The sequence below is a fragment of the Medicago truncatula genome, chromosome 7 (assembly GCF_003473485.1).
Source record: "Medicago truncatula cultivar Jemalong A17 chromosome 7, MtrunA17r5.0-ANR, whole genome shotgun sequence".
In the NCBI taxonomy this organism is placed as follows: domain Eukaryota; kingdom Viridiplantae; phylum Streptophyta; class Magnoliopsida; order Fabales; family Fabaceae; genus Medicago; species Medicago truncatula.
This window is the reverse complement of record NC_053048.1, coordinates 16732051-16745220: the sequence shown is the minus strand read 5'-3', so window position 1 is coordinate 16745220 and position 13170 is coordinate 16732051. Positions and strand designations below refer to the sequence as shown.

General features: G+C 36.7%; 1 non-coding gene across 1 annotated transcript; it reads right to left on the bottom strand.

Annotated features, from left to right (window-relative positions):
- Positions 1 to 330: 330 nt before the first annotated feature.
- LOC120577259 (small nucleolar RNA R71) lies at positions 331 to 439 on the bottom strand. The gene has a single exon (XR_005643332.1). It is a non-coding gene; the product is annotated as a small nucleolar RNA R71 (small nucleolar RNA).
- Positions 440 to 13170: the final 12731 nt, after the last annotated feature.

The following is a 13170-nucleotide window of genomic DNA, read 5'->3' as shown; positions in this document are numbered from 1 at the left end:
CTCAAAGAGTATGCTACTCCTTCAACGGAAGAGCCACAAGCTATTATCGTGTAACAACTTCGAGATCAAGCCTGCACTACTCAATTTGGTGTAGCAAAATCAGTTTTCTGGATCACCCACTGAGGATCCAAATCTCCATGTTTCTTCCTTCTTAAGACTTAGTGGCACCATAAAAGAGAACCAAGAAGCCGTAAGACTTCATCTCTTTCCCTTTTCCTTAAGGGATAGAGCTAGCGCTTGGTTCGATTCCCTAGAAGTTGGTTCCATCACTTCATGGGATCAAATGAGGCGAGCATTCCTTGCCCGATTCTTTCCCCCATCTAAAACCGTAAACTAAGAGATCAAATCACGCGGTTCAACCAAAAAGATGGGGAGTCTCTATATGATGCGTGGGAGCGTTTCAAGGAAATGCTTAGACTTTGTCCCTTTAACACCCCGTTATCCCAAACAATTAAATAATAAATAAAAAAAATCAGAGTTTAACACCAAATGGACATGTCACACTACTTTTCAAAATTTCTTAAATAGAATATAATACTATTTAATAAACATCAACTTTATTAGTTTCACCAAAATCTTGCAGCGGAATATTTTTCATTAAATAACATCGACATCAAATGTTTAATTGTCCAATACATAATCCTGGCATAAAAGCCTCATCAAAATAATTCAAACAAAAAATAAGGGCTCCATAACATGCTCCAAACTATGATACATAAGGAATGAAAACTATAACAACTAAGTCCCTTCCGGTTACGTGTCAGAGCCCTAGACACTTGAGCCACCATCTACTACTCTGGATCACCTGCAAGTTACCCATAGGAATGACAACATTTCCAAGAAGAAGGGGTGAGGTTCACAAACAACAATAATAGATAAATAATTCATCAATTGAATCTAATACCCTAATATCATCAACATTTCAATATAGATATATATTTCATGATCACATCATTATCAACATATTCAACTTCAAACAATAGCGTGAAAGTACTACTCCATCATCAACAATGACTCATGTAATGACATGACAACACCACTAAGACTCCTCAACAAATGCGACTATGCATGTGGTACCATTTTACAGGGCAGAAGCCCTCACCGGAAGTGAATGGTTAAAGCATTCACAGGGCATAAGCCCTCACTAATTTGAACAACAAGGTGTTCCAGGCGAGGAGCCCTCCCGCTTTGAACGACTAGGCGTTCCAGGGCATGAGCCCTCACCGCTTTATGTTTATGCAATGGACTCAACTTGTGTATATCTACATACAACTCAACAATGCATATTTATATAAATATGACTTACAACTCAACAACTCAACAACATGTATGATTTAATTAGATATAAACATATATCACAGTCTTCAACAACCATCATAATTAATTTAATAGCTCCATAAAATAATACAATTAATTGTAATCAAGCTTCTACATCAAGTTCATTCATTTCTATTCAAAACATAACAAATGGCTTCAGGTACTGGGTGTAACATGCGAATAATACATTTATTCAAGAAATAGAGGCTACGCCACATTCAAAATTCAAAACCCAATAAACATGTATATAAACCTCAACAGTCGTAGCGGAATATAAACCAGAGTGATCAAATATACATGTTATGAATAAATATATTACATCAACATAGATGCATCTCAAAAATCCCAACAAACGGGTAAACTCCAAACATAACAAAATCCAAAGATAACCTAATCTAGACCGACACAACGAAGCCTAGATCAGAGCCGACTAATTCTAAACACCGATATCGGAGAAAGCTCCCGATATCCACCAAGCACAAGAACTCACCAAGCAACTAATCCTGCACAACGTCTACCCATCCATACAGATAGGTAGGCGGTCCATCACAGATCCACTGGGGGTAAGTATTACATTATCATAATCCAGATAATAATTAAATCAAATAATATCATGTACTTGAATAATATTAGTCATGCATAAATACCTACATCACAACTTGATAACTCATATCAACATACATCAATCACATGAATAATTATCCAATCATAAATATTCATTCACAACATCAATCATTGAACAACCATTATCAACATTCATTCATCTCATTTCATCACCAATCACATATTTCACATAGGACTCATGCTATGATATGCACTTATTGACACATAAATGCATGTGGTACCAAATCTCAACAAAGTCGTCACCTTTCGATGTGACTTACACATCGTATGTAAGGCTCACACCTGCCTTACAATAATCTCGAAGTAAAAGAGCTCAACCCTTTTACAACAACATCAACTATGATGCATGGACATGTATAAGGACTCGATAATGCGACAACAATCCACAATTTCAACCTCAATATATAGGACAACACCCAATTATATTGATTATCTCCACAACATTGCATTATCAAGAAAACATGCCCACACAAATAAATCATAGTATTCACCATCACACATCAACATAATTATCAATAATCAACAATGTCATTCAACATCAACTATCACATATAGTTTCACCATTCCAAACAATTCTCATATTCCAAGTAAGAGAACATACAACATCTCATGACAAATATCATATCCAACATATAATCATTCAACATCAACTATCACATATAGTTTCACCATTCAAGCATTCCTTACATTCTAAGTAAGATAGCATACACATCTCATGATAAACATCATATCCAATACAATCATTCATTCACACATCTTCACTTAGTCATATAAGAATAGTCACCACAATTCGTAAGGCAATTAGTTCAAGAAATGTTTCCGATCAAAGACCGTGTCAAGTGGCAAACGGCCAACATTGACAATTCCCAAGACAAAACAACATAGACAAGTTTAGAGTTCTCAAACAACCTTAACCAATCATGTATTCATGAATTTAAGTTGCCTCCGGACCATTAAACATTAATCCAAGAACAACTTAAGTTCGTATTAAAAACCTCATTTCACAACTTTTCACATTCCCACCCGAAATATCACCTTTTACATGATTAGAACAAATGAACTAAAACCAAATAAATAAACTCTAGGACCTCAACCATGTATATACACAAATCACATATGAGTGCAGTAGTGTATACATCAACATTTCATAGGCCAACTCACTTAAATTCAAGTTTTGCAAAGATCATATCATAAATGTTTCATTAAAGTCAAGAAAACACAAGGACTCACTAAGCCCTTAATACAAAGCTATTTCTTCCATGAAAACATCCCTAGATGATTAGGATAAAGTCCCTACACTTAGGAAGAAGTTTGGAAACAATTGGATCAAAGAAAATTGCATTTTTGAGGTTTTTGGTCAAACAGCATCGTGGCACGTTGGTTTCCCATCGTGGCACGATTTTTCCAGAATCAGACAGGCTGAAAACCTGGTCAAAATCGTGGCACGTTGGCCCCGAATCGTGGCACGATTGTGGTTTGACAGACAGCATCAGATTTTCAACTTCTACGTTTTCGCGCATAAAAATCAAACCGTTAATCCATTTTCGATGCCGTTTTCACCTACATGCACCTAACAATTAGCACTATCATAATGCACAGAAAAATCCCAATTTCAAAAACCTCAAATTCATTTTACAAGCCTCACACAAACACTCATTTTCCAAAACGGTTAACAAATGAATTTTCAAACGAAACTCCCGTTTTCTCCCAAAACGACTCGACTATCAAAACCACAACATAAAAACAGAAATTCCATCAAGTTTAACTCATCCAACCACATAGACAACTCAGTCAACAACTTTGTATATCAAATTTCACTTTGGGTTCTTCACTTGAACATCTAGCACAACTTCACCAATACAAACAACTTATTTTATAAAATGGAATACTCATGATATCATTCAATAACAACAACATATCTACTTCAACAACACTTCATTTAGACATGAATTCAACCATAATTCAACAACACAATATCCCAATCCAACAATTGAGCAAAACACATAAGTATTCATTTTCACCAAACCAACCACAACAACTTATTTCACAACAACAATTATGAATCATGCATACCCAAGCCATGAATTAGCATCCATAACATCACTTAACAACAACAACATCTATTGATCATGAAACTTATCACAATTCATCAACAACCATGCATAATTCACCAATTGAGCATAATTTACAAACTACCCATTTTCATACATCATGAACTTGCAATTTCATCATCAACAATTAATTTAACATCAAATTAACATATTCAAACATATCTCTACAACATAATCACGAATTTCAAAGATTGGGTTCATGATAATCACTTACTCTTATAATCAATTATGCATAGAGTCAAGAGAAAAAGAATTAACCAAATGATTATGATAAAGACTAACCCCCTTACCTTAGGTAATGCTCAATCTAAACTTAGGCTTTACTTTAGCTCCTAAGCTCACTCCAATCTTGATTCTTCAATCTCTCCCTCTTCTCTCTAACCCTTGTTCTTCTCTTCTCCACTTTCTCTCTCTACCTCTCTCTAGGAAAAATATCTTATGAAATGAATGAAATGATATTCTCCTAAGATAACTCATTAGGTATAACCCTTAATGGGCCTAACCTAGTTTCTAGTGGGCTTAACCCATTTCTATTCAAACCAAAAATATTTCTACACTTCAAACGATATTAACTCATAACGGTAAAATGTCACTAACAGTAAAAACTAATCACTACACTGATAACTTAGTAAAATAAGGGTTCTCACTAACTATTAAAATAATTCTCACCAAATTATCATTTTACCCTTACCCGCCAAATGACCAAAATACCCTTCTAATACGGTAATCCATGTAAATACACCCGATGACAATAAAATACACACAATCACAATTAATCACACACAAACACATAATAAAAGTAATTAAAATAAATCTAGCTAAAAATCGGGATGTTACACTGGGCAACTCGCCTCGCGAGCACATCTACTCGCTATGGCGAACTCAGGAAAAAGGTTACTCGCCGTGGCGAGTACGAGGCGAACGAGAAAAAGGGTGCTCTCGGGAGTTTTGACATTTTTCTCACTAAGTCCTCATTTTTAAGCTCCCTATTCATCTTTTTAATCTAAAAATTGTCCCAGTCCTCTCTAAAAACATTCAGGCACTCAAAACTAAACATCTTATACCTTATAACAACAATCTGAAAATCATGATCTCTCACTCACTTACTCGCCATGGCGAGTGGTACTGCTCGCGAGGCGAGCTATGAAGATTGCTCACTCGCGAGGCGAGACAAGTTACTCGTCGGGGCGAGGGATGAATGTCTGTACGGGCAGAATGCAGGTTTTTCCCAAAAATCCCCAAATCAGTTTACAGATGTGTAATTAAATGATGTATGCAGTCTGAACATAATTCTAACACTAAAACAAAGGTTTCTACACTCTTTTCCATCCAAAACCAAGGAATCATAACCTAGACCCAAATTCCCAATTCCTAACCAAAACATGTTAAACTAAAATCAGAATTACAATCTACTATTGAAAGTAAACCTCACCCTTACCTTAATTCAGATGAACGAATTCTACAGGATTCTGGTTCACTTGGCTCTTCTCCCTTGTTCTTGGTTTTTCTCCCAAAAGCTCTGTTGTACGTAAAACAGTTTCTGACTTTCTCTTTTCCTAACTCCCAACACTTAACTCCCCCTTTATTTCACTTAACTCCCTCTTAATTCTATTAATTTTACTTAAATCCCCAAACTCCAAAATAATAATAATTCCCACTTATTTTAATTAATATCAAAATAAATCATATAATAAAATATAACACTTCACATAATCAACAATAATCATTTAAAATCATATAAAAAACTCTAAATAAATCATAAATATATAAAATAACGACTAGGGCGTTACAGTCCCAACCATGGTTTGGAAAAGTGGCTCATAGTCCACACTTTTTATAATGGCCTAACTTATACTACTAAGATGTCTGTCGATGCAGCTGCAGGTAGAGCCCTAATGAACAAGAATTATACAAAAGCTTATGCTTTGATTGAAGATATGACTCAGAATCACTACCAATGGACCAACGAGAGAGCCATCACCGCTTCTACACCCTCCAAAAAGGAGGCAGGTATATACGAAGTCTCTGATTACGATCACCTTGGTGCTGCTAAGGTTGATGCTTTAACTCAAAAATTTAAAAAACTTAATGTTAATGCTATCATACCTTCTCCTACATCTCCTCCTTGTGAAATCTGTGGTATATTTGGTCATATTGGCGTTGATTGTCAATTAGGTAGTACTACTAATAGTATTGAGCAAATGAACTATGCTCAATACAACCAAGGAACGATGCCAAATCAAAACTTTTACAAAAACCCTCAAGGTACCTATGGACAAGTAGCACCACCTGGCTATACAAACAACCAGAGGGTGGCTCAGAAATCAAGTTTGGAAATTTTGTTGAAAAATTGAAGGATGAATCAAAATAAACAACTTCGAAGACTGAAAAGCCAAACAGGATTTCTGAACAACTCTCTCTCCAAACTCACTACCAAAGTAGATTCTATCGCCACACACACCAAAATGCTTGAGACCTAAATCTTCCAAGTGGCCCAACAAGTGGCCACCTCTTCTCAAACACCGGGAGTCTTTCCCGGTCAAACCGAAACAAACCCCAAAGCTCATGTCAATGCTATTTCTTTTGGGGGTAGCAAGTTAGAAGAGACCGTTGCTAAAGCCAAAAGTATTAAGGGAGAGAGTGTTAAGCTTTTAGAAAAGAGAGATATGATAGAAAGTAAGAAACCGCTTGATAAGAACAAAACTCCTTCCCCATTAAGGCTTACTAAGCTTAACTTGGAGGCACAATTCAATAAATTTGTTAATATCCTTAAGAAGATTTGCATTAAAATTCTCTTTGCGGAAGCTTTGTCTCGAATGCCTCTATATGCCAAGTTTTTAAAAGAAATATTTTCAAAGAAAAAGGCTATAGATGACAAAGAGACAATAGCTTTGACTAGGGAAAGTAGTGCAATCATCAAGAAGCAACCCCCAAAGCTTAGAGATTCAGGTAGTTTTGCCATCCCTTGTGTGATAGGGAAACAAACCATAGACAAAGCCTTGTGTGACTTAGGAGCTAGTGTTAGCTTGTTGCCTCTATCCCTCTTTAAAAAGATGGGAATAGGAGAGTTGAAACCTACCGAGATGACATTGAAGTTAGCCAATCGCTCTATTATCGCCCTAGTTAGATATGTTGAGGACATTCCCGTTAAGATAGAAGGGATATACATCCCGACTGATTTTGTGGTGGTTGACATAGAAGAAGACCATGATTGCCCTATCATTCTAGGAAGACCTTTTCTCGCTACTGCAGGTGCTATCGTTGATGTTAAGAGTGGTAGGATTGTTTTTCAAGTGAGTGATGATATGGTAGGATTTGAGTTGGAAACTGTTATGAAAGGTCCTGCTCTTTCTTTTTGCAACATGACTAAAGATAATGAAGTGAAAGAACGGTTCTTAGCGTCATCTACACAACATGATCTCTTCGATCCTTTCTAAGGACACTTTCTAACGGTCAAGCTAATGACTATAAAAGAGCGCTTCGTGGGAGGCAACCCACGCATTTAACTGCTTTTGTTTGTTTGTTTTTGTTGTTTTAAGTTATTTTGTAGGTAATTGTCCGAGTATGATTCAAGAAAACGGAAAATTTTGAAGCCCCGTAGCCCAGAACCTTGGCACGGCCCGTGCTCACATTGGCACGGCCGTGCCAGACCTTGCCAAGGCAAAATCATGAAAACTCCAGAAAGTTGGCACGACCCGTGCTAAGGTTGGCACAGCCGTGCCCGATCATCGGTTAAGCATAACCACAAATTTTGGCCTTCTTCCTCCTTCATTCTCAACCACAAACATCTCTCTACCTTCAAACTTCTCTCTAGAGCCTCCATAACCATAAAACTTCAAACCTTCATATCCCCCTCAAAACTTCACCAATTAACACAATTTATTCACCCAATCAACCACAAACAACCCTCCCAATCATAACCCTCCAATCAAAAACAACTTTCCCTCATCCAATACATCACCAATTTCCACCACCCAACTCCTAAACCTCACTTTAACCTTAAACCATATAACTAAACCAACCTTTTTTCACCAAAACCATTCAAAAAACCTAACCATCACCAAAACCATACAAAGTCAACCAAGGTCAAGGAAAATGGCTTCAAGGAGAGGTGGCAGGGAAGGAGCAAGCTCTTCATAATAGAGCTGAGATAGTAGTAGGTGGTATCATTACCTTCATTGCTAGGAAGTTTGGAGTGGGTGAAGACAAAGGGATAAATCCAATTGAGGGGAACAATATGCTAAACATTGAAACCCTCATTTCTATGAATTTCATAAAACTTCATCCACCCATGACTTATGCACTTCAACTTAACATGCTTCTTTTGTTTCTACTTCCTAACCCATCTCGGACTAACACGGAGGTGGAAGCAAATTTGTTGTATGTTGGTAATGGTTCGCAGATACAAGAAGAGCATAATCAAGGTGAGGCGGAAGGTGCAAACTTGCACAATGAGGAAGCACACCATGACCACGACAATGAAAGATGGGCATGGATGCAAACTGAGGTACAAAGGATAAGCACCGAGCAACAAAGGCAAGGCGAGGAACTATCCGGGCTAAGAAACGATGTCCTAAAGCGCAACCGCATATCCGAAGAGAATAATCAAATGCTTCGGAACATGATGCAACACCTCAACCTCCAAGGTCCTCCCTACGGACCTCAATGAAAAATGTGAGCTTCCCTCTTCCTCTCTTACCTTATCTCTTCTCTCTCTACTCTACCTTCTACTTCTTCTTCTTCTTCTTCTCCATTCTTTTATTTTTCTTATTTTGAATCATTGAGGACAATGCTTCTCCTAAGTGTGGGGGGAGCCTAATAAAGTGTCTTGAGTCGTAGTGTTTCCAAACTCCCTTGAACTTTATTCTTTTGTTCTGTTTTATTGTGAAAGGCATGGTTAAGTAGCTTGTTTTTATTGAAAAATATCATGACATAAATTTTTTATTGTCTCCTCTTAATTGGTTATTTCTTGTACATGAAAATAAACTCTTGTGTAAATGTATGGATAGGTATTTTAAGGAAATGCGTTCTAATATTAGTGGTATGTTAACCTTTAAAAATTCTCAAAGTAAAAGTAGTATAAGTTAGTATAAGGGAGTCTATAAAAAGCCAAATAGCCAAATTGATTTCAAGGTCGCATCATTGGATCTAGATTGGGGAAGGGGGTAGTCCCTCCGACTTCCTACGTGATGGTGATGTTATCTTGAGAAACTTTAAAAAGCGTCATTGAATCTAGATTGGGGAAGGGGGTAGGCCCTCCGACTTCCTACGTGAAGGTGTTGTTTTCTTAAATAAAGTACCCAAAAATGTATAAATGGCAAAGATCAAAAGATCACAAATACTCCCATCTCTCTTATATGAAATGAAAAAAGACTTTTTCTTGGTTGGTTTAGCACTAGGATTAGAATATGTTTCCTCATAATATCTATCTTATACAGGAGCAAGCATGGGGTTGGACTACACACACACACTCACTTGGGACTTGATTGTTGGGTTGAATAAGGTTTACAAGAAATGCTTGAGTTTGTGATTAGTGTACGCTTGAAATTAAAGCCCTTGAGGAGACATGTGTTTTAATTAAATTGTCGTATGATAATATTGTTTTGTGCTACCATGTTTATGCCTTTTGCTTGAGGACAAGCAAAGATTCAAGTGTATTGGAGTTTAATGAGTCATTTATTATCCATTTTTATATGTTATTTAGTTTAGTTTTAATTAGATTTAAGTTTGTTTTATATTAGTATTATTTCCTTTTTGAGATAGTTTACTACAAATTGCATTTTATTATATTTTAGGAACGAATATTGGATGGATTGAGTCTTGGAGCAAAAGAAAGGGACTTGGAGCTGATTCAGTACGAAAATACGAAGATTCGGAGACAAGAATATGTCTCCCCCAAAGTCAGAAGTTTGGCACGGTCGTGCCACCCTCCAGATTCACTTTTGCTGATTTTGCTTAGATTTTAAACTACTCTATTTTAGCCCGCAGTTTCTTGTGGAACATTCTAGTAATGTAATTGCTTAGATTTTAAGTCGAATGTATGCTATAAATAGAGTAGCTAGCCATCACAAATATTCATCTTTTCCTGGAATTCAATAAGTGACAATTGTCTTTCTAATAAAAGTTCTTTTCTTTTCTTTTACTTTCTTGTCATTTACTTTTATGTTTTCTCTCTTCTTCTCCATGTCTACGATGACCATGAGTGACTAGACTTCTTATGTCTTGGGATTGTTGGATAAATCGAATGACATAATCCTGATCAAGTCAAGCCTTAAACCTTAGTATTATATAACCCTAGTTTCTCTTCTAAATTCACCGTTTTAACATGGATTAAATATTATCAAACTGTTGAAACAAAAGTGGAGGGTTTGATGATCGTTAATCCATCATTCCAAATGTTAATTCATAAAACAAAAGTGGAGCTTTAATATTTGATCAAGTGAATTTAGACAAGGATTGTGAAACATGAAAATAGTCTAGTGAACCTTGAGACTTATAGAGTTTCGATCTTCAAGGATTCTAATAGTAATCAACCATGAAAATAGGCGTGCTTGCTAGAGGAACACACTCACTGCGACCGAAAGGAGATGTGATAGGCTTAAGAGAAACTCATCTTTAGAAACTAGGTCTAAAATAAGGTTTAGGTTTAATGGCTTGACTTGTGAATGATTTTGTCGCCTATGACGGACCAATGATCCCAAGGCTCTCTTTTATTATTATTTTCTCTTTCAATCATTTGAAAACAACAAGCTTACATTCTTAATTCTCTTCTAATCGCCAACTAAAGTTAATTGAATTAAAACAACTCCCTGTCGAAACGATACTCTTTTCATTACTACTTCGGTAAGACCGTGCACTTGCGGTTTTATCCCATCACCTAGTTTTCAATTCCTCTAAAACTCATCCTACATCATGTTAAATCTAACCATTGAAGCACAGACTTAATATAATTGCAAAGTTAGTCTCACCCTTACCTTAATACTCAAAATCGCAACACTCTAGGTCTCTTGCTCTTCTCTTGGCTTTTTCTCCCTTTTCTCCAAAATTGATCGTACGTACGTTATGTTTTTCTAACTAGGTCTTTCCTATTTATATCTCCTCCATATATCTTATCTTATTTATCTTTCTCCCCCCAAACTCTCTAAAATCTCAAAAAACCCCTAAACTCAATAATTATTTTATTTTCAAATCTTATTTTATTAAACAATAAAATAAGTCACAACTCCTCATAAAATCACCTCAATCATATAAACCTCTTAAATCACACATATATCATATAAGTATAATATAAACTCATCTGAATAACTTTTAGACTCAATTAAATAATTAAATAATTCAATAATTCAAAGAGGGCGTTACAACTCCCCCAACTTATAAGATCTTCGTCCTCGAAAATTTACCTCAAGCAAACAACTCTGAATAGAATTCCAGCATCTTACCCTCTAGCTCCCACGTTAAGCTTTCACTAGTTGCTCCATCCCAAACGACTCTCACAAGAGGTATCTTCTTGCCTCTCAACGTCTTCACTTTTCGATCATCAATCCTTACCAGTAAAGTCTCAACCGTAAGGTTATCTCTAACTTGCACATCATCACTTTGGATCACATGGGATGGATCCGGAACATACTTCCAAATTTGCGACACATGAAACACATCGTGCAAATTCGAAAGATGCGGTGGTAAACCCACTCGGTACGCCACCGTTCCAACTCTTTCCGATATCTGATACGAGCCAAAAATCTCGGAGTCAACTTCTTTGACTTCAAAGCTCATCCAACACCAGTCACAGGAGTGACTCTCAAAAATACGTGGTCTCCTTCTTGAAACTCAAGGTCTTTCCTATGCTTATCATGATAACTCTTTTGTCGACTCTGCAACGCTTTCATCTTTTCTTGAATCATCTTAACTTTCTCAGTAGTTTGTTGAACAATCTCTGGTCCTAAGAGCACTCTTTCACCTGACTCAAACCAACACAACGGAGTTCTGCATCTCCGACCATACAAAGCCTCATAAGGTGCCATTCCAATACTAGAATGATAACTATTATTGTACGTGAACTCTATCAATGGAAGATGACTATCCCAAGTTCCTCCTTGCTCAAGTACACAAACTCTCAACAATTCTTCTAACGACTGAATCGTCCTCTCCAACTAACCATCTGTGTGCGGATGATACGCCGAACTCAACCTCAACTTAGAACCTAAAGCCTCTTGCAAACTTTTCCAAAATCTTGAAGTAAATCTTGGATCTCTATCTGATACAATGCCCGAAGGAACACCATGCAACTTCACAATATCAAAAATGTAAATCTCTTCCAACTGAGAAACAGGAAAACTAATATTAATCGGAAGAAAATGAGCCGACTTCGTCAACCTATCAACAATCACCCAAATCGCGTCATTCCCTTTAGGAGTATTCAGCAAGCTCGTCACAGAATCGATGGATATGCTATCCCATTTCCACTCTAGCACATCTAAAGACACTATCATACGAGCTGGTTTCTGATGCTCAACTTTTGACTTCTGGCAGATTAAACAAGAATACACAAATTGTGCAACATCGCGTTTCAATCTAGACCACCAAAACAACTTCTTTAGATCATGATACATCTTCGTAGCTCCCGGATGAATACTCAGGTTACTTCTATGACTCTCTTCAAGAATCATTTTCTTCATCTCATCATCGTCTGGAATACAAATCCTACCTCGAAACCTCAACACACCTTGATCATCGATTTTAAAATCACTGTCTTCAGTCTGATTACTAGCAACTAACAAGTCTACAAACTTAACATCAACTTTCTGTGCTTCTTTAATACTCTTCAGAAATTCATTATCAATCCTCAGTATTCCTAGCTTCACACTCTTAGATGACATTTCACATACTAAACTCAAATCTCTAAACTGTTCAAGCAACTGGAACTCCTTTACCATCATAGCGGACATAAGTAAAGTCTTCCTACTCAAAGCATCTGCAACAACATTAGCTTTACCCGGATGATAGCTCAACTCAAAATCATAGTCTTTCATCAATTCAAGCCACCTACGCTGCCGCATATTCAATTCCATCTAATCAAACAGATAATTCAAACTCTTATGATCACTAAACACCTCAAATC